General features: G+C 33.8%; 1 pseudogene; it reads right to left on the bottom strand.

Annotated features, from left to right (window-relative positions):
• Window positions 1-76: 76 nt before the first annotated feature.
• Window positions 77-26,442, bottom strand: LOC110655967 (probable F-box protein At4g22030; annotated as a pseudogene).
• Window positions 26,443-26,554: the final 112 nt, after the last annotated feature.

Genomic DNA, 26,554 nt, shown 5'->3' with positions numbered 1-26,554 from the left:
AGACAAAATTTATGTTAGATTATATGCAATAACAAAAATTTCACATCATCAATATTATGGATAATCTGATAGGATACTAGAAAAGTTTACTTCCATACTCTTCAATATCCTCTCCATTTCTTGAATAAGACGTTGCGAGATGCTTGAGCTCTGATAGGCTCCTTCCTAGCGATAAAGCCGCCTTCATTTCTAGCTCTTGTCCATTTTCTCGTCCTTCTACCATTCCTTCTGTTATATTAGATTCAATAGTTTATTCCATAAGCTTAAAAAAACCAGCGTTGCTTCGATACATCTCAAACACCATCCCTTCTTGTCCACCATGCTCCATTGTATTCACGATGCTTGCCAGAGCACCAGAAGCAACTCCCACTGTCACAGCCCATGGATTAGTACCCATGAAAGCAGCTCCCAGAGCTCCTAGGCCCGTCAACAAAGGACCAGAAATGGCCAAGATCTTGTGTACTTTCAAGGCTTTTTCCCCCAATTTTAAGTACTCTGCTTTATCTTTGTTCTTAAAATCCCATCAATCTGTCTCATTTCATCTTTCAATTCTCTATTCCAGCCATTTCCATCTATCATCCTACCAAACCCTTTTGCTTGTTTTCGCCTTTGCTGTGGCCAACAAATTGCAGGGTCAACACTTGATGGGAATTTTTCAAGCATAACACCTCGTAAAGGAAGTGGGTATGCTCTATCTAAAGCCAAGACTTTCTCCATTGCTTCATTTACATCATCAATGTTAGGATTGCCGATGGAAAGCATTGTGTGAATCTGGCCATGAAGCTGGTTAAATAATCTAGTTGCATTTCCCTGCTTTTCAGCAAGTTAGGATGGTTGGACGCTGTTCATTATAGCCAACAAACCAATGGTTGCAAGATAAAGAATTGTTAAAGAGACCTTGAGGGCAGCACTTGTGGTTGCAAGTCCACACATGGTAATACCCTTGTTCCAATAATAATGGAATTCTATAGAAAAGTATATATATGTATATATGTAAATTAAATAAATTTATTTTGATAATAAACAAAAACAAATAGAAGTGATAATTCTAGGAAGAAAGAAAAAAAAAAAAAAAGAAGAGGCAAAATGGGGAATTAGCGAGAAAAAGTGCTAGAAGGATCTAAAAAAAAAAAAAAAAAGAGGCGGTTTAGAAAAGGAGGCGGGAGTGGGCACCAGGAGCCACTTCTCACTTGCACTTGCTTCATCGTCCTTTCATAGAAATGTGTAAAGAGAAATCAAAGGGGGTTACCAACAAAGCTACTTCTTTTTCCCCTGCTACCATTTGCTCACAAATCTAGCATTAAAGCTCGTCAATTCTCCTCCAATTCTCGGTCGTCATTGTTCTCAATCCCATATCAGATTAAGAAACCACCATTTTTGTCACTGAATCATAAGGAGAAATTTAGAACCCAGCGCTCAAAACCCTTTTTGCCCTCACTAATTGCATCTCCATTCTACCCAGTCAACCTAGGAATCCACGAAACAATTAGTTAAACTTTCATCTCTAACCAATACCCTAACTTAAATCCTTCCCCTTAGTATTTTTCCTCAAAACCATGAGGGTACCAAATTCAGTCTGTTGTTATTTTAGATTTCTTAATTGCTATCACAAGTAAATGCTCATCATTGCCATCCAATCTATTTCCCATCATCTTGGGTCACTGGACAAATCTATTGTTGTTTGACAAAGGAAACTACATTAATTAAGGTATTTGCTGAATACAGAGCAATCAGAATTGGCAGAAGAGGCAAGCCCATTTGGCTGTCATTGTCGCTCTTTTATATCTCTGTTTTCTTGCTGTTTTGTTTCTTCTAATATTCATAAGCATTATGATTCTAATCCTTTTATTTTCTGCTGCAAAATTGCTTAGATTTCTATGATAATTTGAGGTTTGCAGTATTATAATTTTTGGCTTCTAAGCTTTTGATTTATCTCATCCATTCATACCTTAAGTTCAAGAGGAATTGCCTTGCTAAAAATGTAGAGGATTTGATTACATGTGCACTAAATCAGATTCCTCCTTAAATTTGGATTGTTGTAGAGTGCCCCTAATGAGCCTAAATAGATAGCATATTTCTAACTTCAACTTGAAACCTGATTCTCTTTAATATAATGGGTTGTTTTAAGTTGATTTTTTTCTTGTAGCATGCTATTGTAGCTATAACACTCTCACCGTAGGTAGTCCATACGTTCTACTGTTCCTATGACTAACGTCTATTGCTAGAATGTCTAGAACAACACTTAAACTAGGGTGAGAAGACATAAATTGATGAAATAATGATCAAGAAAAATTAAGAAAAAATAAATGAAATGAAATGTAATTAGGTTAAAGGAGTCGGAACCACGGCGATGGGTGACCGTACCAGGAAGACACTGTGTAAACAGTTGACGACCCCAGACCTATGACGAATCCTAGGAAATAATTTTCGAGATGAAATTAAGGGTTTACTAAGGTACAAATGACATTAAAAATGTCAAAAAAAATTTAGTTAATTGGTACAAGTAAAAATAAAAATGAAATAGATAATATAAAATTAAAGGAATCGTTGGATCGAGGATTTAGTCGGTATTACCGAAAAAGGTTGATTATAACCCGAAGAGGGACATTTTGGTCATTTGGTACATAAAGTTGACTTTTGACTTAAATATTCATTAAAATGAGTGATATTTAAATTTTGAAAATTCCATGAAAACATGAAATTATATACAATGTAATTAAAGGAAACATAAGGGGGAATTATTTGAAATATTAAAAGTTTAATTATTATAATTAATAATTAAATTATTAGTGGGGTATAAATAGGCATTAGAAGACAAATCCATCCACTCAAGTCATCTTCCTCATTTCTCCCTCACCATGACCGAACCTTGTTCTTTCTTTTCCTCCATGATTTCTCTTCATGCAAGCTTCAATTCCTTCCATTCTCACCATGATCCTCACAAGTTCCTTTACAAAAATTAGTCCCCACATTCTAAGGAAACTAGTGATAGTAATTAGAAGAGGTAGAATTGAAGTTTGGCAAGACAAGAATTCTCACAAGTTGAGGTTAGTGCATGTTTTCTTTTCCTTCCTTAATTACATCTTGAATTGAGGTTGAATTGAGTTGGTATGATAAGAAATTTGAAAAAAATGATTAGTAATTGTTAACTCTAGAATTCGGCAGCCTTTGAAAACATGAGAGTTTAACGTTTTCATGCATGTAAATGGTGTTTAGTGTTGTTAATGGTTAAATAGATAAAGTTGTATATGTTAGAAATGTGATTGCATGTGTATATTGTGAATGACAAATTGGAGTTAGGGTTTTGACCTAATTATTAGAGACTTGTGTTGTTGCTGGAATTTAATTGTGTTGAGATGAATTGATGATGTTAGAAGTGCCATGAATGTTGATTTGTAGTTCAGGAGTTGGAGGAAATGAAATTGGAAGTGTAAATTTCTTTGCAGGTTGAGAATTGTTGAATCTAGTATGTGTTTTGAGCCATAACTAAAATTTTGTTACTCCAATTGGTATGAGGCTAATTGGAGATGAAACTAGACATAAAATGCTTCATTTTTCATGAAGAGACTATGCTCAAATTCTGGCAAGAAATTGACCAAATTGTTGTCCCAATCCGGATGACCAAATGATGAACCCAGAAAATTGACCAAATGAATAGTACACATTCATTTAGCCATAACTCCCACTAGACAGGTTTAAATGATCTGAATTTTATACCATTGGAAAGTTTAGATATAGTACTACAACTTTCATAAAGACCACAGAGCCCAGAAATGCCTTAAACTAATTCAAATTATTGGCCCAAGTTAGGTAATAAAACTGCCCAGAACCATATTACCCAGAAATTGCTAGATATAGGCTTACTTGACTAGTTTTGGTAAAGGCACCATAACTTGGTCTACAGAAATCCAAATACAATGAAACTAGTGGCAAAATGTCCACAAGACATCAATCTACGATATTGGTATTTTGACCAAAACCCAGAAATCAAGGGAACTAGGTCACTTGGCTAGATCAAGTTATTATGCAAATTCTGAAAATTGCCTAAGTGACTATTTGACTCCAGGACAGTCTTTTAGTCATATCTCTCACTAGGAAACTTCAATTGGGATGAGACATAATGTTATGGAAGCCTGAGAAATAGAGCTCCAACTTTGTTTTAAACACTTTCCTCAAATTATAAATGTAAGAATCCCAAAAGTTGAGTCAAAGCTACTGACCTGAACTAGGATTCTGTTGGCACAGGGTACTTGAGTCCAGGCCAGTTATTTGACTATAAGTAATTTTACAAAACTTGAAAAATTACAATCTAAAATTCTGAGTAACCATAAGAAATAGGGCAATAAACTCTATGAAGAATACTAAGCCTAAAAGTGATTGCAACATGTCCAATTAAATTGGTAAAATATAACTTCAAAATCTGCCTATCTAAAGAGCTAAAATTAGGAAATGAATCAGTAATGGTTATTTGACTATAACTTGAGCTCTAGAAATCCAAATGATATGATTCAAAAACAGAAAACAAAGACAAGACATAGAGGAATAACTTCCATGAAGGAAGTATTGTAACACCCTTCACCCGACTACAGTGTAGCCGAGCAAGGCATGCTACATTCGGTGCCGGAGCATCCTATTTTATCTTACTTTATTCCTTTAATAATTTTGTTCTCATTATATTTTAATATTAATTATTTTTCTAAGGAGAAACCAGCGCAGTTTTGTCACACCTTACCCCTCTGTAAGGCATAACATGATCCCGTAGAATACCTAATGAACTACCAAACTTCACCTACCGATAACTCATTAAGTACCCTACAAGGGATTTTAAAACAATTTTCTTACTTTTTATAAGTGGTAAGCATTTTCTAATAGATATTAAAATCATTTATTTGAAGTTTTAAAACTAAATTTTTGTCCCATTTTATTTTTCCGCAAATTTTATAGAAATTTCGGCAGAGTGCCGCCTGTATGTTGAGAAAACAGTTCTTTAAATACCTGAAAAAAACACTTCCAATGATTTATCAGAACAACTTCTTCAATTTCACAACCATCCCAATCAATTTCAACATCATTTATCAATTTTCAAAATTCAACAATCATCAATTTCATTCAAATTAATACAAAATACTTCCATTCATATTTCGTTAAAAATAAAACAATTTATATACATCATTACAAAAATTTACATTAAGAGAAATCCAAACCAAAATTTATTACAAGCTTTATACAACTCTATACAACTGCTTATAACCAATTTTACATGTCCATACAGTTACATACATCAAAATAGTTTTTACAATCAGGGTATAAAATATACCCGATAGAACTTTAGGATAGGTCGCTCCACAATCCTCAGCAGCTCACTCTGCTGCTCCTCTAGTCTCTATATCTGCGATAGCAATAACAGCCATCGCTGAGTACTAGGACTCAGTGGTGCACAATATACTAAAATAATCTTTATGCGGAATTTACAACATATTTATTCCAAAATTAAACTGAACATGAGATATAAATTCAAAACATGATTTATAAGATTTTAATCCAAACAATTTCATTTCAAAAACTCTCAAAACACATTTCATAAAAACACACAGTTATATCATGCCATTCGAAACAAATATAATCTCAATAGCCAGAGGCTAAGGAGAAGTCACATCACAAGGCTAACTAGCTCAAATATATGGGAACCCATTCTTTTTCTTCTTTTACTGGCACACACCTCAACACTTTAGCTAGAGAAGGAATCAAAATTCGAAATTGATTTCCTCCACTAGTCATGCTAGTGAGGTGTTCAAATATATAGTCATGACACTGTGGTTTCAAAACTTATCTTAACAATTTACTAAACATTTAATGCTATTTCAAATATATACAAGTAACTTTTAATAATTTGAAACAAAAGCATAATAAATATTTCAATACAATGATGTCACAATTCAATATTTCAATTTATTTAAAACAATGTGCAAAAGAAAATTTACAGAAATTCTATGTTGTACACAAACCTTATATGAGTCACCTCTTGGCCTTGACTCGATCCCTCAGGTTCTTTCCCGGTGTTCTTTTCCACTGAAACACACAGTCTCACAGTGTTTCAGTACCATAACTTAGCATAAATCCAAAAATAAATTCAAATTCACTTTTATCCAGCTTATATATGCTAAACTTGACGTTCTTTAAAATTTGTGTTTCAGGGTTACTATTCATTATACTATTCATTATACTATTCAAGTCAATTTGTTGACTTTCTAAGGCTTAATAGGTATGAGAATTCCAACTATACTCACATACCACATTTTGGTCACCAATTTTATTGGTTTTGGTTGTTTTCTCAAATTTTAAGTCTTTTAGGCAAATTTGCAAATTTTCAATTTTGGTGTCTTATGTTGCACTGTTCCATTGGTCATGTTGCTGTTAGAATTTGGCTAAATTTTCTTTATAGAAATTGTTCCTTGATGTCTTAACTTTATTATCCTTTTTGAATCACTCCATTTGGAGTTTTGTAGCTCAAGTTATAGCTATTTGAATTATGGCTGCCGGATTAGACTTACCCAGATTTTCTAGGCACCAAAATTGGTTCTGGCAGTTTTAGGTCACCAATTTTGGGTGGCTAAATGACTTAGTTAAGGGCATAATTTGGGTTTATGTTCCTCATGAAAGTTTTAGGTCTATATCTCATCTTTCTACTGGTAAAATTTTAGGTCATTTAGACCTGCCTAGCCCAAGTTATGGCCAAATGAACAATAGGTCATTTTTGTACAGGTCAGATTGCCTAAGTTCGGATTTGGTCAATTTGTTCACTAGGTTTTAGTCACTTTTTGGGCATGATTCCTAAATGAAAAATCTGTCATTTTGTGTTTAGTTTCATTCCCAATTAGCCTCACACCAATTGGGCTTATAAATTTTCAGTTTTGGTCCTAAAAGGGACCTTGGTCATGCTGCCTGCATATTGCCCACATCCAATCTGAATCTAAACCTAATTCTAACACTTCCAACACACATCAATTGGTCACAAATGATCATTTTTCATCTCCAACAAAGTCAAACACATCATTTAACAAATTTTCACACTTTTGTCTTCCAAACCTTAGGTGCCAAAACCCTAACTACACTAGTTGTTACATTTAACCAAATCTGAGCATATCAACATCACCTCCACATTCATATAAGCTTGCCTACACTTTTAATCCAATCAAATTCATGCATTACCATAGCAAACCCTAGCTGACCGAAATCCATGATTAGTCATCCACACTTGTTTTTATTTCATTTTAAACATATTTCTAAGTTAATTAGACTAAACATAAACACTAGGCTACAAATTCCAAGTTTAAATGACTAACCTCAATCTTTGATGTCTAATTCTTCAATTCTCTTCTTTTTTCTTTTTCTTTGCTTCTTCAATCCTCTTCTCAAAGCCCAAACACAAGGTTTTATGAAGTGGTTATGGGAGAAATTAGGGTTTAGTAGAGATTGTAAAGCTTGAAACAAGCTTTAATGGTGAAACAAAAAATGGAGGAGCTAGGGAAGGTGGTTGCCCATTTTACATGGGAGAGAAGATGAGGTTTTTTGTTTTAATTTTTATGGATTTTATCTTTTATTAAGTCAATTTGACTTAGTCAAAAATTGTAGGAAATTTTAAATTGATTTGTGATGTCATAATTAGGGGCAAAGTGATGTAATAAAACTTTTAAATTCTCTTTTTTTTTTCCTTTTTTTTTTTATAGTTTCTTTAATTTAATTCTTGATCCTGAACTTTTCTTTTCTCCGATTTTATTTGACAGTTAGGTCAGAAGTCAGCTCCAGGGGTCAATTGACCAAATTGCCCCTTGCCGGTTCGACCCGATTTGCAAATAATTCAATATTTCTTCCGGATCCCTGACCTAATTATTTGACCGGCTTAACAATTCTTTTTCATGATTTTCTCTTTTCCACTGTGTTCACAATAGTCCTAAGGACCGTGGCGTCACATTTTACGGTTCGAAATTCGAGTTTAAATTGACCTCGCAGTCATTCCTGAGAAGGTCACCCATTGCTGTGACTCTCGGCTCTTTTAACTTCTTATGTTCTGTTTTTCTTATTTATACTTAACTAATTGACAATTACTAATTATTTGTGTTCAAGGCTTATCTAGTTGTCTTAGATGTGGTTCTTATCCTCTTAATTATCCGGACCGACACCGGTCACCGGAATAGTATACCAGGCTATGCAAATAGGGGTGTTACAATTCTCTCTTATTTTATTATTGTTTGGCGTATTTCAATATTTACCTGTTTAATAATCTCGACAATATTTTTCACATAATAATTCATCCATACTCATATCATCATTTCAAAAATCATTATGTAATTCAAATCCATACTCATTTGTACAAATTCATTCATGCTTATTACATATATCAAAATTCTCAAGTTTATTAGTTTACATAATTTGCAAACTAATTGTATAAATTCATAATTTACATCACATACCTATTAATTACATTTTCATAATTTACATTACAATACTCTAACTAAGCATTTTATACAACATACAAATTATGACCTATATGGGCCCTATCTACATGCATTGCTGAGGAGGTGACAACTTTGAACACTCTGTAGATCAGAACTCCAAAATCTCTGTTTAGTATTCGCTGGGCTTTACCTTCAGTACCTGCGTGAGGAAACAAATTCATCACGTTAAGCATTGCTGCTTAGTGGTGCAATAATATAACAAGAAAATAATATACAATAAAAAAATTGGATTAAAATTTGGATACTCTGGAATTTAATCTAATTTCATATGATACTTCTAGTATTAACTATCCTTTGTTCTAATTTATTCATCTTCAGAAGTGCTCAATTCTTTCATAATAATTAAATTTTAATATCGTTCCAATTCATTTCAATTCTTTCTGCTAAATAACTAATCTAATTTATTTTAAATATTCTTACTCATTTATTTAATTGCTAATATTTTCAGTTGCTAATATTCTTAACTTATTTCAATAAATTTCACTGCCCAACTAACCTATGACAGGCTGACTAAATTGGATAATGGGTCGTTGGCACTGAACACCGCGGTGCCTCGGGCAGTCATACCATGGGACGCAGAACGTCAACCACGTTGTAGACCCTTATTTTGTGATGAGTATGTGCATTGAGGCCGTGGGAAACCCGATGATGAAAAATTATATGACTGTAAGATGTAATTGGAGGCATGGAGCTGAATTATTAATTCTGTGGCATGATCTTGAAAAAATAAAAATAATAATAAAGTTTTGGGAAAATTAATTTAATTAAATTTAAATAAAATTTTATTTTGTTTAAATTTAATATGGGCAGTTCTTAAATGGATCTAATTAAGTTTAATTGGGCTCTATGGGCCTAAGAAAGCCTAGTTAGGAATTTTAAATGGGACCCATTTAATTATTTTCTAAAAATTAAAATAACAAAATATCTCTCTCCTCCTTGGCCCCACTCTCTTCCTCACTCCCTATTAGTGCCTTCCATTTTTTCCTGTCTTCCTATTAGTTGAAACACCTCACCCATATCCCAGTCTTATTCGAATTCTGCAATCGTAGTTATTTAAGTCATCTAAACTTTATCACCTTAAGACTCCAAACCCTACCACACCTCTTCCTCACTCCCTATTGGTGCCTTCCATTTTTTCCTGTCTTCCTATTGGTTGAAACACCTCACCCATATCCCAGTCTTATTCGAACTCTGCAATCGTAGTTGTTTAAGTCATCTAAACTTTATCATCCTAAGACTCCAAACCCTATCACACCTCTCTTCCAAAACCCTATAAATACCCTACTAGAGAAGGGAAGAAGGAGATGATGGGAGGAAAGGGGTAGAGAAAATTCAGAGTTATAAGAAATTTAGAGATATTTAAGACTCTTTGAGTTCTTCCTTATTATTATTTTTTTCTTCAAGAAGATTTTCATACAAGATTTCTGGAAGGTCAGTTTTTATTGTTTTCTTTTCAAGATCTATGCCACACAATATTTTAATTCTATGCTCTTTGTCTTCAATTTATTTTATATGTTCATATAGATCATGTAATCATGTTTAATTTGAGGGGATACATAACTCTGCATATATTTAGTTTCTGTCTCTCGTACTTTTATTATTTTTCTTTATTTTCTTTATTTTTTTTATTTACAAACAAAATTGGTAAGTAGCCCTAAGGTAAGTACCAAAGAGGGCATTTGCGCGGAGCTTATATGGAGCTAAACGGGAGTAAGCCAGGGATATCATTGCCATACTAGAAGAGAAGACCCTTTTTTAAGGGTAGCTTGCCCCAATGGCAACTGCATTTACCAACAAGTAAGTAGCTCTAAACTTCTCGAATAACCATTGGCATGAAATTGTAGTAATAATAGAACTTTAAAAATTAACTTTGTTTTTAATTTAACTGACTTTTACATGTAATTAATTTAAATAAATACTTTGTAAATTAAAATTAATCTTGTTTGTAAATTAAACTAATATTGGCATGTAAAATAAATTTAATTTAATACTTGGTAATTGTAAAATAAATTTGCATGTTAGAAATCTTTATTAGGTTGTGATTGTTTGGGACTTATGTGATATTAGAATAAATTACACATGTACATAATTAACTTAGTTCAATTATCCTTAGGGTAACTTGGTGAAAATTAATTAATTAGGTTAAATAGAAATATAGGGTTATTTGAAATTGAATTTGTTTGTAAATTAAATTCCCAATAATAAATTAATTTTAGTCATCTGGTAAATATCATTTAAATAATTAGCAACCCCATAGATAGGAATTACTTGTGCATGAAAATTGTATGTAAACAACAACTCTTTTTGTGAATTACTTGCGTGTGTAGGATTAGAATTGCATTTTTTAGGATAAAGTTTAATAAAGGAATAATAAACAAGACTTCTAGAAACATTAGTAGAGGACTGGCACTCGAATTAACGAGGTTAGACCAGGCGTAAGGGGTGCCTAACACCTTCCCCTTACGTACCCACTATCCCGAACCTAGACATTGGGCTATGGTAATGACGGTTATGGAAACTCTGCAAGGAGTAAGTTGCCATCCATGACCCTCGGAAGAAACACTGAATATGTCCCGGTTATTACCCGGGTGGCGACTCCTGTCTATCTATGCCTTCGTGGCATAAATCCTTAGTACCGTGGTAGTGTTATGGGAAGATGGTACTTACCAGTGGTTTGATTCTATTAGGATTGTATGAAGTGCATGTCTAGGAAATGCTGTTTAAGGAGGTGGTACTTAAGTGAGACCATTGTGACTCCACTATCTTTCCTGGGCATTACCTGGTGCATTTTATATAATTCTAATGGATGATATTTCGCCTCACGCCCCACCCCCACACACGTATGCAGTTAGTATGGCTAAAAAGCCATGATAATACATAATCGGGTATAAAAGCCATGAGTGCGAGCATAAAGCCATGAGTGCGGGCATAAAGCCATGAATACGGGCATAAAGCCTTTCACAGTACTGCTAAAACAATACCCAATTGGCGTGCCAATTTGACAAACATGTCTAGGCAATACATGGGCACATAAGTACCATTAAATATTAATATGTCTTCTTATTTCATTATTTCATTATAAGTTCCAATTATAATTTATAACGTTTTAATTTTGTTCTTAGCAGAAGTATAAATTTCTAAATCACAATTCTATATAGTTTATGCATTCATCATAATTCATACATTCCTTGCATCATTCATTTTGATCTCAATTTGCAACAATGGTGTTCATGTACCATTGTATTCAAAATATTCTTTTTATTTCTCATATGCCCTTTATTATGCAAAGTATAAATTTTTAGCTACAAAAGAGGCATAAGCTCTAACTATTTATTTTTTTCATGATTTAGGTGCATTATCATTCATATTTCAAGTAGTCCATGAATGTTTCATGGATTTCAAATTTAGCTAAGTTTCCTTAAATCCTATTGTCACTCAATTCCAAAAATTTAAATTAACTATTTATATTATCTATATATTAACCATTACAATAGCTTTCTAATTATTATACCATTTCCTATATTATTGACTACAATAGTTCTTATAGTTTGTCCTTCTACTTCACATATTTTAGTGGTTAATATTTATTTGACCATCTCCATTCAAAAGTTGACTTTTTTTTTTTATAATAAATTTGTGGAGCCTAAGTTCACCAAGATATCACATTTTGCATTTTATTTTTGTTAACATTGATTGCCAAACTTAATTCCTAGCCTCCTAGGTTTTATTTCAAATTTTCAGAATTTGAGAACCAAATTCACTGTTCCATTGGACCTTGCTACAGTAAAAATTTGACAAATCTTTCTTCATGAAAGTTGTTCCTTATTGTGTCTAGTTACATTTTACTTTTTGAATCACCTCATTTGTAGTTTTCTAACTCAAGTTATGGCTATTTCACCATAACTGGTCGAATTGCCTTTACCTAGAATTTCTGGGCAATTTTAATTCTGCCAGATTTGGTAGTTTAACTTTGGTTAGCAATTTCATTTAGTTAAGTCTAGAATTTGAGTTTGTATTCTACATGAAAGTTGTTCTAAATTGCCTAAGCTTTCCATTGATATAAATTTCAGGTCAATTGGACCTTTCTACACTGAGTTATGACTAAATGAATAAACACTGTTCATTTGATCATTTTGCCCAGGCAGAATTGATGCTACCCGGATTTGGTCAATTTTTAGGGCATCCTAAGTTTGTTTTCTGGACAGGTTTCCTTCATCAAAGTTGTGCCATTATGTGTCTAATTTCATCTCCAATTGGCCTTGCACCAATTAAACCTACACAACTCAAGTTATAGCTACCCTAACTTGCTGGACTCACATCCAGACCTGCAGGGCACCCAGGGCAGCACATCTAACCTCAATTCCCATGGCACAAATCACTTTATTTCCTAATCAAACATAGTCAAATGGTCACTAATTGACCATTAGAACTTCAATTGACCATCAATATGGCCAAACCCTAATATAGCTCAAAACCCTAATTTTCAATACCTCAATTCATGCATAAGACCTTATAATTCAACTTCTACCATAAACAACTCATCAAGGACATTACTAATCAAATTTAATTCCATCAAAATCATAATTTCCTCAAGGTTCCTCATGTCTGCCAAAAATTAGAATGTTCCTAACATGCATATTTTCTTCAAATTTTCTAACTTAACTTAAAGTTCAAATAAAAAATATAAAGAGAGAAGTAAGAGATTTAGCACTAACCTTGTTAGAACTCCCTCTTGAGCTTGCTAATCTTCAAGATTTTTCCCTCAAATTGCTGCCTCAAGACTATTCTAGTTGCAAGGATCAAGTTTAGTGAAGGTGGGATGAGGTTTATGGTGTGAAATAAGGGTTATAAAGAGAGAGAAAGGAGAAAGCTCTAATGGAGTTGAGAGGAAAAGGGGATGCCGAACCAAGAAGAAGAAGAACAGAAAATTTGATTTATTTTTTTGTCTCAATTATTGATAATTATTCCTTTTAAGTTGCTTGGTTAATTCCCATTGGTTAGGATTTTAAGTTTATTCATTTATGACATCATAACAATGTCATAAATGTGAGTTTTGTTTTATTTTCAATTCTTTTCTTTTCTACTTAATTTCAATTCAATTTTTAACAATATTTATTCATATTTTATGTCATAATAATTATTTACTTAACTGGACAAGTCTGTCAAAAATCATCTCCGAAGACGAAATGACCAAAATGCCCTCCGTTTGGCTTATTGAGCAAAAATCGTCTGTACCGATCAAAAAATTTTTCTAAGCCTTTTCTTGGCATTCTAATGCCATAGAAATCTCAATGACTCTTCTCTGAAGTCCAAAAATTATTTATGAATTTTCTCCCTGGTTTAGGGCTCCTAGCTGCAAAGACAGCAACTTCCCACTGGGTTACCCATCGCTAGGGTACGGGCTCATTTAACTTGGTTGTATTTTATTTCTAAAATTTTTCCTAATTTTTCTTATTATTATTTGAGTTATTTATGACTCCTCACTCTAGTCTAAATATTTTTCCAGACGTTCTAGCTAGGGCTGAGCAGAATTCGGTTCAAACTGAAAAATCGAACCGAACCGAGTCAATTCGGTTTAATCGGTTCGGTTTTAAAATTAAATCGGTTCGGTTCGGTTTTACATTATAAAAATTTCGGTTATTTCGGTTCAGTTCGGTTTTGAAGAAAAAAAAATCGGTTAAACCGAACCGAACCGAATAGTAATTTATATAGTCAAATCAAATTAAATCGAACCGAATCGATTTTTGAATTGATTTATTTTTATGGAAAATTTATGAATTATATTTAATTTTATATATATTAATTATTTAATTTCATTGATTAATGGTTATTAGGTTCAAACCAAAGTTAAAATTAGACCAAATAACTTAAAAATAAAGTCTAAATTAAAAAATCAAACCGATCGATTTAAACCGAACCGAACCGAAATAGAGCGGTTCGGTTTGATTCGATTTTTCACCCATTTCGGTTTCTAAAATTTACGGTTTGGTTTTTATAATTTAATTCGGTTCGGTTCGATTCGGTTTGAACCGAATGCTCACCCCTAGTTCTAGTTGTTCAGACCGACACCAGTCATTGAAACAGTAGATAGTACGGAATTGCTACAGTGAGGGTGTTACAAGTATGGCCAAACAGTGGCCACAAAGTGATCAAATTGATAGGTAAAGTTGAGACATTAAAACTGAACCTAGAGAAAGGTTCACAAGACAAACTATTTTATGGTAGGGTTTTAACCCTAATGTGTTACTAAATACTAAATTACATGAAATAGATGTGGGACCCACTTTCCCACTACAACTTGACATGAAATCTCTAATAAGTAATTAATAATACTTAATTGCCCAAAGTAAACCTAGGCTTATGTATATAGTTTGGATCGATTGGTATACCAATTAGGGACTACAGATAGCAGTACTGCATATATGAATAATCATTGATTGACAAAATATATCTGATATGATTGTTCTACAGGTTATATGCCTGCCCGTTGGCCATTGAGCCTAATTTCATTTCTGGCTTTGAAAGTCTATCCGCTGGCCTTGTGCCTGACATGACAGTTGTATACAAGGTAGATATATGGTTGTCTAACCAGTATACTCCTGTGTATCTAGCCTTTATAGTCTGTTACAGGTTACTAGGGTACTGATATAATTTTAAAGAGACTGAAAATGAAATAAATGTACAGATAAGATCCTGATAAATAAATTGATCCCAAAGTCAAATAAATTTATAAAGACTTAGAATTTAAGAAATTTGCCTAGAATTACTATTTTTAATTATACGGTTATTTTTCTTTAAAGTTATGCACCACTAAGCAATTCGCTTAGCGCGTTGGTTTTCCATTGCGTAGGTACTAGAGACCAGGCACAGCCACAGCAGCAGTTGCAATAGTAGTGCCCTGACAGAGGTTTGATCAGATCTGACAGTGTCTGCTAGTCACCACAGCAGAGTAGTTTTGATAGGACCCATGTATATTTAGTTTTGCATTTTGTTTATTGTATATAAGTAAATGATGTTGTAACATCCTCACTTAAGATAATCCGTACGTTCTACTGTTCCGGTGACCAATGTCAGTCTGGGCAGCTAGAATATTTGGAATTATAATTAGACTAGAGTGAGGAGTTATAAATAAACAAAATAATGATAAGAAAAATTGAGAAAAATTTTTAGAAATGAAATGCACTAAGGTTAAATGAGCTGTAGCCCCAGTGATGAGTGACCCTAACGGGAAGTGACGGTGAAGGCCGTTAGTAATCCTAGACCCGGGGAAAACTCCATGAAATAATTTTTGAGATCTCAAAGAAGGATTATTGGGGGTCTCAATGACAATAAAATGCTAAGAAAACACAAGGAAAATTTAATTAATCGGTACACACAATTTTAGCTCGTTAAGCCAAACGGAGGGCATTTTGGTCATTTCGTCTTCAGAGATGATTTTTGGCTAACTTGTCCAATTAAGTATATAAATTATATGATATCAAATATGAATAAACATTGCTAAAAATGAAATTAAAAGTGAGTAGTAAAGAGAAGAAAATAAATAAAAATAATATTGTTTTATTAGGTAAGCATGAGGTCATTTAAAATTTTTGGGCCAATCAAAATGCAATAAAATCACTTATAATACATTAAAAGAAAGAAAAGAAGTCAAAAAACTCTAGAAAAAGCCAGCAGCCACCTTCTTCCTCTTCATGCCGAAATTGTTTCCTCATCCCTCTCCTCCATTGCCAAGTTTTCCAAAGCTTAGTTCCTTGGTTTTTCTTCAACCAAACCCTATGTTCCCAACACAAAACCTTAATCTTTTATCATAGTGAAGCTTTTGGGAGCAAAACGAAGTAAAAAGGAAGAGCTTTTACAAGCTTGGAATTGACTCCATTCAAGGTTAGTGCCCAATTTATTCTCTCTCTCACTCAATTCATGTTTAAGGACATGATATAAGTTGAAATTATAAGTTTAATGCATAAATTGAACTTTGAGAACTTGGAGACTTGAACAAAATTAGGGTTTACTCATGTAATGGTATATGAACATTGTAATGGTCAATTAGTGACCATTTAACTATATGTGATGAGGAATTGAAGTGATTTAGGACAATGGAATTGAGGTTAGGTATGCTGCCCTTGGTGACCTGCAGGGCTGAGTGTGAGTCCAGCAGGTTTGGACAGCTGTAACTTGAAAGGTGTAGATGCAATTGGTGCAAGGCCAATTGGACATGAAACTAGACCCTAATGGCACAACTTTGGTGAAGAAATCTTGCTCAAAAAACCAACCCAAGTTGACCTAAAAACTACTATAATCCCGGTGACCAACATGCTGTCCCTGGAAAATGACCAAATAAACAGTGTTTGTTCAAATGGTCATAACTCAGTGTAGAAAAGTTCAATTGACCTGAATTTTTACCAGTAGAAATCTGAGACATAGCCCTACAACTTTCATAAAGAAAATAAACCCAAATTTTAACCATAATATATCAAAAAACTAACCTGCAGTCAGTGTACAAAAACTGCAGAATTGATTCTGCCCAGAAATTCTTGAAAAATTGTAATTCGGCCAGTTATGGTGTTTAGGCCATAACTTAAACTACAAAACTCCAAATGGATTGATTCAAAAAAAGAAATATAACTAGACACAATAAGGAACAATTTTGATGAAGAATATTTGGCCAAATTCTCACTGTAGAATGGCCTAATAGAACAGTGAACTTTAACACTCAAAACTGAAATTTCTGAATTATTCTCCATTGGTTTTAAGTATTGTTTGGCAACTAATGCCAACACTTTTGTAAACCAAAATGTGGTATCTTGGTGAACTTAGGTTCAACAAATCTATTATAAATTAAAAAGTCAACCTTTGAGTGAAATTAGTCAAGTGAATAGTGACCTCTATATTATAAAAATAAATAATTGAATCATTAACTGTGTAAAATGCCCTAGTATGCCTAGAATGATTGATTTGGATAGGTTGGCATGCCAATAGGGTTCAGTTAGCAGTACTGCACATGGCATTATGCCATTCTATGATTTTATGGCTTTAGCCATTCTGATATCAGTGTGATAGTTGGCCTTGTGCCCAATGTTTATTACAGCTTATTAGCTGTTCTGTTGCACACCGGGAGACACAATGTGACCGATGGTGTGATAGCCCGAGTTACTTGGTACCCAGTGCCAGTCGACTAGTATAGGTTACTTGGGCAATCAAAATAAATCTTACTAAATTTTAATCAAATAATACTATAATAATTGCCAGGAACTTAGTCTACATAAAATGTCAATATACATTCTGCATATCTATTTTATTTTAGCTATTTTATTTTATATTGGCACCACTAAGTAGAATTGCTTAGCGCGTCGCTTTTGCCACGCGCAGGTACTGGAGACATAGCTGGGGAGTCCAGCAGACCTCAGACCGGGTGATTTGTCAGATCTGCACAGAGTCCAGAGTCACATCATATCTGTAGTGCACTTGGTAGGATATTAGGATTTTGGATTGTATTTTGTACTTTACATTTTGTACTAGTTCTTGATTGTAATTACAAACTCATGAAATCATATGATAATGTAAATATATAAAATTTCATGTTACTGTAATTATCAGTATATTTTATTAAAAAATAAAATGTTGGGGAAATATTCATGAAATTGATTCGAATTGTGATGTGAACAAAAATTTTTGAAAATTGTGTTGAGATTTGAAGATTGAGTTGATATGGATGTATATTGGAGTTCTGGATCTAAGAACCATATTGGAAGTGTTTCTTTTAACAGGTTCAGAAGAACTGTTTTCCAATTTACAGCCGGCACTCTACTGGATTTTCTATAAAAATTTATGGAAAATTCAGATTAATCAAATTTGTAAATAAATGATATAATTGGTAAATTTTTGCACTTGATGAATAATAAATAAATAAATTAAGGAGGGTAAATTATTATAAAATAAGATATGGTGCTCCGGCACACTGTGTGACATATCTTGCTCGGTTACACTGTAGACGAGTAAGGGGTGTCACAGATGTAAATCTTTTTGAGATATGTAATTAAATTTTGATATTGTAAATAAATTGTAAATTATTGTAGATGAATTTCATATGAATGGAATAAAGAATATTTACTTGAAATGGATATGAGCAAATTATATGAGTACATGATGACATGATATGATGTATATATGGAAATATGAAATGGTTATGAAATTGTTTTTAACAAGTAAACATGGGAACCCACAAGATGCTAATAAAACAGAGGAAGCTCTACTCGGGTATCCACAGAAATAATTTGTGATTTAAAAAAAAAAATTTATCACATATTTTTTATGAAATTTAAAATTAACAATGGACAGGACATGATAAGATTGGGTGCTCCGGCATCGAATGTGACATGCTTTACTCGGCTACACTGTAGATGGGTAAGGGGTATCACATTTAGTGATATCAGAGCAGAGGTTTAGGCGGTCCTAGACCTAGATAGATAGAAAGAAATAGTTTGCATCACATGTATGGGCCTTTAAATACAGTCGATGTGACACTAATGCAGATATGTTCTTTGTCTATTTTATAGGATCGATGGCATCTGATCCTTCAGAGCACGGGTCGCCTAGACCGATCGAGGAGGAGGTAGAGAGTCACACACCTACACCTGCTCCTAGTAGGAAGCAAAGCATCAGAGCCGAGTCATCTATGGGTGCTATGTGTAGAGCATAGCAGGCCTTCCTGGAACAAATGACACAGCTGCTCCGTCAGGTCACCGGAGCCATACCTCAGCCACAGCCACCTCTACCTCCACAGCCTCAACCACAGCCACCGCCACTGGTATAGCCACCACTACTCCTACTGCCGCAACCCGTACACAGGTCCCCATTAGAGAGACTATGGAAATATGGGGCAGTTGACTTCAAGGGTAAGAAGGAGGATGATCCAGCTGCCACAGAGTATTTACTGGAGAGGATAGAGAGGGTATTGCAGCAGCTACACTGCACCCCAGAGCAGCAGTTGGAGTGTGCTCTGTCATTACTTCAGGAGGATGCATATCGGTGGTGGTTGACAGTATCGAGGGTAGTACAGTCTGCACAGATCACTTGGGATTTCTTCTTGGTAGAATTTAGGAAGAAATATGTTAGCTATGTGTATTTAGAGGCCAGAAGGAGAGAATTTCTGGCACTGAGATAGAGACAGCTTACAGTCTCTAAATATGAGCAGGAATTTATGAGACTTAGTGGATATGCATTGGAGATAATGCCCACAGAGGTTGATAGATGCAGGAGATTTGAGGACGGATTAAATGATAACATCAGACTGATAGTCATATCTCATCACTTCATAGACTTCTCTCTGTTAGTAGCATCAGCTCTAGATGTGGAGAGAGTAAGAAATGAGAAGCAGTCCAGGAGAGATAAATAGCGTAAGAGAGGTCCTGGACCAGGCTAGTTTAGTGCACCAGCTACTGTTAGTAAAAAGCCTAAGGATTCACAGAGCCAGACATAAGGCCAGAGGGGCCAGTCTGGAGTATTTGTAGCTAGTTCCCCGGGTACAGTGACAAGGGAATCAATCCCAGTGCCAAAATGTACCCACTGTGGTAGGAGACATAGAGGGGAGTGTAGACTATTGACTGGGAGATGTTTCAGATGTGGATTTACGGATCATTTCTTATGAGATTGTCCACAGAGGAGTGCTCCCACTGCTCTACCATCGACTGAGAGGTCTACCTTGACAGTGCAGAGGGGTAGAAGACCTATGAGGCTTGAGATAGCTAGTACATCATAAAGGGCTTCTGAGACGATAGAATAGCCCGAGGTTGGAGTAGCACCCCGTGTATATGCTATGGCTCGGGAGGAGTCAGATCCGATAGACGTTATCAGAGGTACATTTTCTATTTATAATACCTTTACATATGTATTGATAGACCCTAATTATATTCACTCCTATATATGCATTGTACCTCCTATTGAAAGAGGATACCGATAGATGGGTTAGAAGATGACATACTTGTCACCAAACCTTTAGGCTATAAGGTGATGGTAGATTATCAACCGAAAAGGATCATATTAAAAATAATGGATGGAAATAAGAGAGAGACTATATATGAGATGAAAGAGGATGAGTGCAGAACTGATTGAGGATAAGTATAGAAAAAAATCTGATTTATTGGGATATACCGTGGTAACCACGTAATGTTCTCGATGTTTGTACTGTAAGCTGCAGATTACAGTACCGAATTGAAACTATTGTGTAGAGCTACGTATTTTCAATAGTAAATCGAGATGAGGATAAGATTATAGAGCTAGGTCTAGTAAGACAGACTAAAGAGAAAGTGAAGTATTATAACACGAAAAAGCAGAGAGACAAGGAGATAGCAGTTCCTCGATTATTTACACTGAGTAAATTTTGAGGACAAAATTTTATTTAGAGGGGAAGAATTATAACACCCTCACCATAGGTAGTCCATACGTTCTACTGTTCCGATGACTAACGTCTGTTCGGACAGCTAGAATATCTGAAACAACACTTAAACTAGGGCGAGGAGACATAAATTGATGAAATAAAGACTAAAAAAAATTAAGGGAAATAAAAAGAAATGAAATGTAATTAGGTTAAAGGAGACGGAACCATGGTAATGGGTAACCGTACTGGGAAGTCACTGCGTAGACAGTTGACGACCCTAGACCTATGAGAAACCCTAGAAAAAAATTTTCGAGACGAAATTGAGAGTTTACTAAGGTACAAATGATATCAAAAATGTCAAAAAAAAAAAAATTAATTGGTACAGGTAAAAATAAAAATGAAATAGATAATATAAAATTAAAGGAACCGTCGGATCGGGGATTTAGTCGGTATTATTGAAAAAGGTTGACTATAACCCAAAGAGGGGCATTTTGGTCATTTGGCACATAGAGTTGACTTTTGACCTAAATGTCCATTAAAATGAGTGATATTTAAATTTTGAAAATCCCATGAAAACATGAAATTATATGTAAGGTAATTAAAGAAAACATAAGGGGGAATTATTTGAAATATTAAAAGTTTAATTATTATAATTAATAATTAAATTATTAGTGGGGTATAAATAGGCATTAGAAGACAAATCTATCCACTCAAGTCATCTTCCTCACTTCTTCCTCACCATGGCTGAACCTTGTTCTTTCTTTTCCTCCATGATTTCTCTTCATGCAAGCTTCAATTCCTTCCATTCTCACCATGATCCTCATAAGTTTCTTAACAAAAATTAGTCCCCACATCCTAAGGAAACTAGTGATAGTAATTAGAAGAGGTAGAATTGAAGTTTGGCAAGATAAGAATTCTCACAAGTTGAGGTTAGTGCATGTTTTCTTTTCCTTCCTTAGTTACATCTTGAATTGAGGTTGAATTGAGTTGGTATGATGAGAAATTTAAAGAAAATGATGAGTAATTGTAAACCCTAGAATTCAGCAGCCTTTGGAAACATGAGAGTTTAATGTTTTCATGCATGTAAATGGTGTTTAGTGTTGTTAATGGTTAAATAGATGAAGTTGTATATGTTAGAAATGTGATTGCATGTGTATATTATGAATGACAAATTGGAGTTAGGGTTTTGACCTAATTGTTAGAGACTTTTGTTGTTGCTAGAATTTGATTGTGTTGAGATGAATTGATGATGTTAGAAGTGCCATGAATGTTGATTTGTAGTTTGGGAGTTGGGGGAAATGAAATTGGAAGTGTAAATTTCTTTGCAGGTTGAGAATTGTTAAATCTAGTATGTGTTTTGAGCCATAACCGAAATTGTGCTGCTCTAATTGGTATGAGGCCAATTGGAGATGAAACTAGACCTAAAATGCTTCATTTTTTATGAAGAGACCATGCCCAAATTCTGCCCAGAAATTGACCAAATTGTTGTCCCAATCCGGATGACCAAATGATGAACCTAGAAAATTGACCAAATGAATAGTACACATTCATTTGGCCATAACTCCCACTAGATAGATCCAAATGACCTGAATTTCATACCATTGGAAAGCTTAGATATAGGATTACAACTTTCATGAAGACCACAGAGCTCGGAAATGCCTTAAACTAATTCAAATTATTGGCCTAAGTTAGGTATCAAAACTGCCCAGAACCATATTGCCCAGAAATTACTAGATATAGGCTTACTTGACCAGTTTTGGCAAAGAGGCCATAGCTTGGTCTACAGAAATCCAAATACAATGAAACCGGTGGTAAAATGTCCATAAGACATCAATATACAATATTGGTATTTTGACTAAAACCCATAAATCAAGGAAACTAAGTTAATTAGCTAGATCAATTTAGTATGCAAATTCTGAAAATTGCCTAAGTGACCATTTGACTCTAGGATAGTCTTTTAGTCATATCTCTCACTAGGAAACTTCAATTGGGATGAGCCATATTGTTCTGGAAACCTGAGAAATAGAGCTCCAACTTTGTTTTAGACACTTTCCTCAAATTATAAATGTAAGAATCCCAAAAGTTGAGTCAAAGCTACTGACTTGAACTAGGATCCTGTTAGCACATGGTACTTGAGTCCAGGCCAGTGATTTGGCTATAAGTAATTCTTAAAAACTTGAAAAATTACAATATAAAATTTTGAGTCACCATAAGACATAGGGCAATAAACTCTATGAAGAATACTAAACCTAAAAGTGACTGTAACATGTCCAATTAAATTGGTAAAATATAACTTCAAAATCTTCCTATATAAAGAGCTAGAATTAGGAAGTGAACCAGTTATGGTTATTTGAACATAACTTGAGTTCCAGAAATCCAAATGACATGATTCAAAAAGGGAAAACAAAAATAAGACATAGATGAACAACTTCCATGAAGGAAGTATGGCCAAACAATGGCCACAAAGTGATCAAATTGATAGGTAAAGTTGAGACATTAAAACTAAACCCTAAAGAAAGGTTCATAAGACAAACTATTTTATGGTAGGGTTTTAACCCTAGTATGTTACTAAACACTAAATTACATGAAATAAGTATGTGAAACCCACTTTTCCACTACAACTTGACATGAAATCTCTAATAAGTAATTAATAATGCTTAATTACCCAAAGTAAACCTAGGCTTATGTATATAGTTTGGATCGATTGGTATACTAATTAGGGACTATAGATAGCAGTACTGCATCCATGAATAATCATTGATTGGCAAAATATGTCTGATATAATTGTTCTATAGGTTATATGCTTGCCCGTTGGCCATTGAGCCTAATTTCATTTCTGGCTTTGAAAGCCTGCCCACTGGCCATGTGCCTGACATGACAGTTGTATACAGGGTAGACATATGGTTGTCTAACCAGTATACTCCCATATATCCAGCCTTTATACTCTATTATAGGTTACTTGGGCACTGATATAATTTTAAAGAGACTAAAAATAAAATAAATGTACAGATAAGATCCTGATAAATAAATTGATCCCAAAGTCAAATAAATTTATAAAGACTTAGAATTTAAGAAATTTGCCTAGAATTACTATTTTTAATTTTACAATTATTTTTCTTTAAAGTTATGCACCACTAAGCAATTCGCTTAGCGCGTTGGTTTTCCATTGCATAGGTATTGGAGACCAGGCACAGCCACAGCGACAGCCACAGCAGTAGTGCCCTGATAGAGATTTGATCAGATCTAATAGTGTCTGCTAGTCACCTCAGCAGAGTAATTTTGGTAGGGCCCCTGTATATTTAGTTTTGCATTTTATTTATTGTATATAAGTAAATGATGTAAATCTTTTTGAGATATGTAATTAAATTTTGATATTGTAAATAAATTGTAAATTATTGTAGATGAATTTCATATGAATGGAATAAAAAATATTTACTTGAAATGGATATGAGCAAATTATATGAGTACATGATGACATGATATGATGTATGAAAATATGAATTAGTTATGAAATTGTTTTTGACAAGTAAACATGGGAACCCGCAAGATGTTAGTAAAACAGAGGAGGCTCTGCCCAGGTATCCACATAAATAATTTGTTATTTAAAAAAAAAAAATTTACCACATATTTTCTATGAAATTTAAAATTAATAATGGACAGAAAAGGATAAGATAGGGTGCTCCGGCACAGAATGTAGCACGCTTTACTCGGTTATACTGTAGACGGGTAAGGGGTATCACAGTAGCCAAGTAGTAGACTACAATACTTGTTATTAAGCTAACAGTATGTGTGCGATTTAGGATCTTAATCCTTATAGCAACAATTTGTTTAATCTACCATAATCCTGGACTATGCACAGTGTATCTTTAGTCTAGAAAATGCTTGCTAGGTTCATTGGTTGTGAAGGACAATTTAGTAGACTATAATTAAAATAGCAAAAACAATATTTAATGCGCTGGGACTTTGAATTTACAGAAAAAAAAAAATAAAAGAAAGAAAGACAAAATTCCAAGATAAAAATAATAAAAGAAAGAAAGACAAAATTCCAAGATTTTCTTATTTAACTAGTTAGCAAGTAGTTGTTACTAAAAATTATTTATTAGTAGTAAGATAAGCAGATATGAAAATACAGTTCTTGACAGGATACTATTTTAGGCTAATTGGTTTTCCATTTTATTCATTCAATGTTTATGTTATTCCAAGCTTTAGAAGCCCAAGGATACTACTGTACATTTAAAGTCAATTATTATTATTATTATTATTATTATTATTATTATTATTATTATTATTATTATTATTACACAGGTCACCTAAATTGTTAGTCTTGATTCTTGATTTGTTGGATCTTTGAAGCATCTAGAGCATAAAGCTTAAATACTTTTTTGGCATGTACGTTTTCCTTTTAATCTTATCAGATGTTTATTTATTTATTTTCTGAAATGGAAATGAAAGTGGTTACATCTATGCAGCTTTATAGACATGATCGGTGTTGTTAGCTTAAGATCCTAGTAAGAATTTTTAATATATTTAATGTCCCAGGGGAAGGTTCAGTTTTCAAGGGCAGTAGTGTTTTTGAATTTTCGATAGAATTTAGAGAGAATTCAAAATAGAATTATGAACATTAAGCTTATTCTTAAGTAGGCTATTAAATAAATGAATAGTTTAGTATTTAAATGGTATCATGTGACCAACTATTAGTGGGAATCAATTAATTAGTCTATATTTGAGAGCTACGTAGACCTGATCTTCCATTTTGTAAATGGAGGTACGTAAGCAACCTCCGGATGCGGTCTAAAGTCAGTAAATCTTATTATCTTTCTTCTAAGTGCTTTCTTTTTGGCTTCTCTTTTAATTTCCCTTTCATGTGTTCTAATTGGAGGTATTTTTGGTCTTTGAATTTTTGCCCTCTATCGTGTGTTAAGGAAATGATACAGATCATATACTATGTTCTTTTTATTTGTTTAGATGACTTTCATATGCTTAATATTTGATTTTAATTGTTGGTTTCTTAGGAAAATTGTTCTAGAAATTTAAGTTTTATAGTAAGTTTATGTTTAGTTAATCAATTATTAACAGAAACTCTGTCTGTTTGTATTTAGATTATGCATGTCCTAGTTTGGGAGGATGGGTGTGACACATGGTAGCAGCAGTGAGAGTGATAAGATTAATGGAATTTAAAAGAAGGTGATTCCAGTTATCACGCTGCTCTCCAATGTTTTTGTGCATCTCCACTCTACCTGCCGCAGCCTCCATGATTGAATAAAGCTTAGCAATCACCAAGGGATCAGAATTATTTGCAGAATTATTAACATTTATCCTAGAAATTGACTCCTTTTCCATCTGGGTAGTGGCAGTTGTGGGAATTCTGAAATCACCCCTGAAGCTTAATTCTTCCATCAAGCCTCTATTGGAGAGCTTGGGGAAAGAGAGAGGGATAATCCGAAATTTGGGTTTATTTATAGTGGCTTTAATCGTTGCTTTGTACAAACACGATGGAGAAGAAGATGATGAAGAAGCTGAGAGCAGCATACTTGAAGCTTGAAGGGTTGCCATGCCTTCTTACTATGATTTTATAATATAATCACAATGAAGAAATATTTTTTGGATGGTGATGCAATTGGTTACTGAGAAAATGGGCTAGGTTTTGGAGAAAATTTGAAGACAT

The sequence above is a fragment of the Hevea brasiliensis genome, chromosome 11 (assembly GCF_030052815.1).
Source record: "Hevea brasiliensis isolate MT/VB/25A 57/8 chromosome 11, ASM3005281v1, whole genome shotgun sequence".
Taxonomy (NCBI): domain Eukaryota; kingdom Viridiplantae; phylum Streptophyta; class Magnoliopsida; order Malpighiales; family Euphorbiaceae; genus Hevea; species Hevea brasiliensis.
This window is presented reverse-complemented; position numbering and strand designations above follow the sequence as displayed.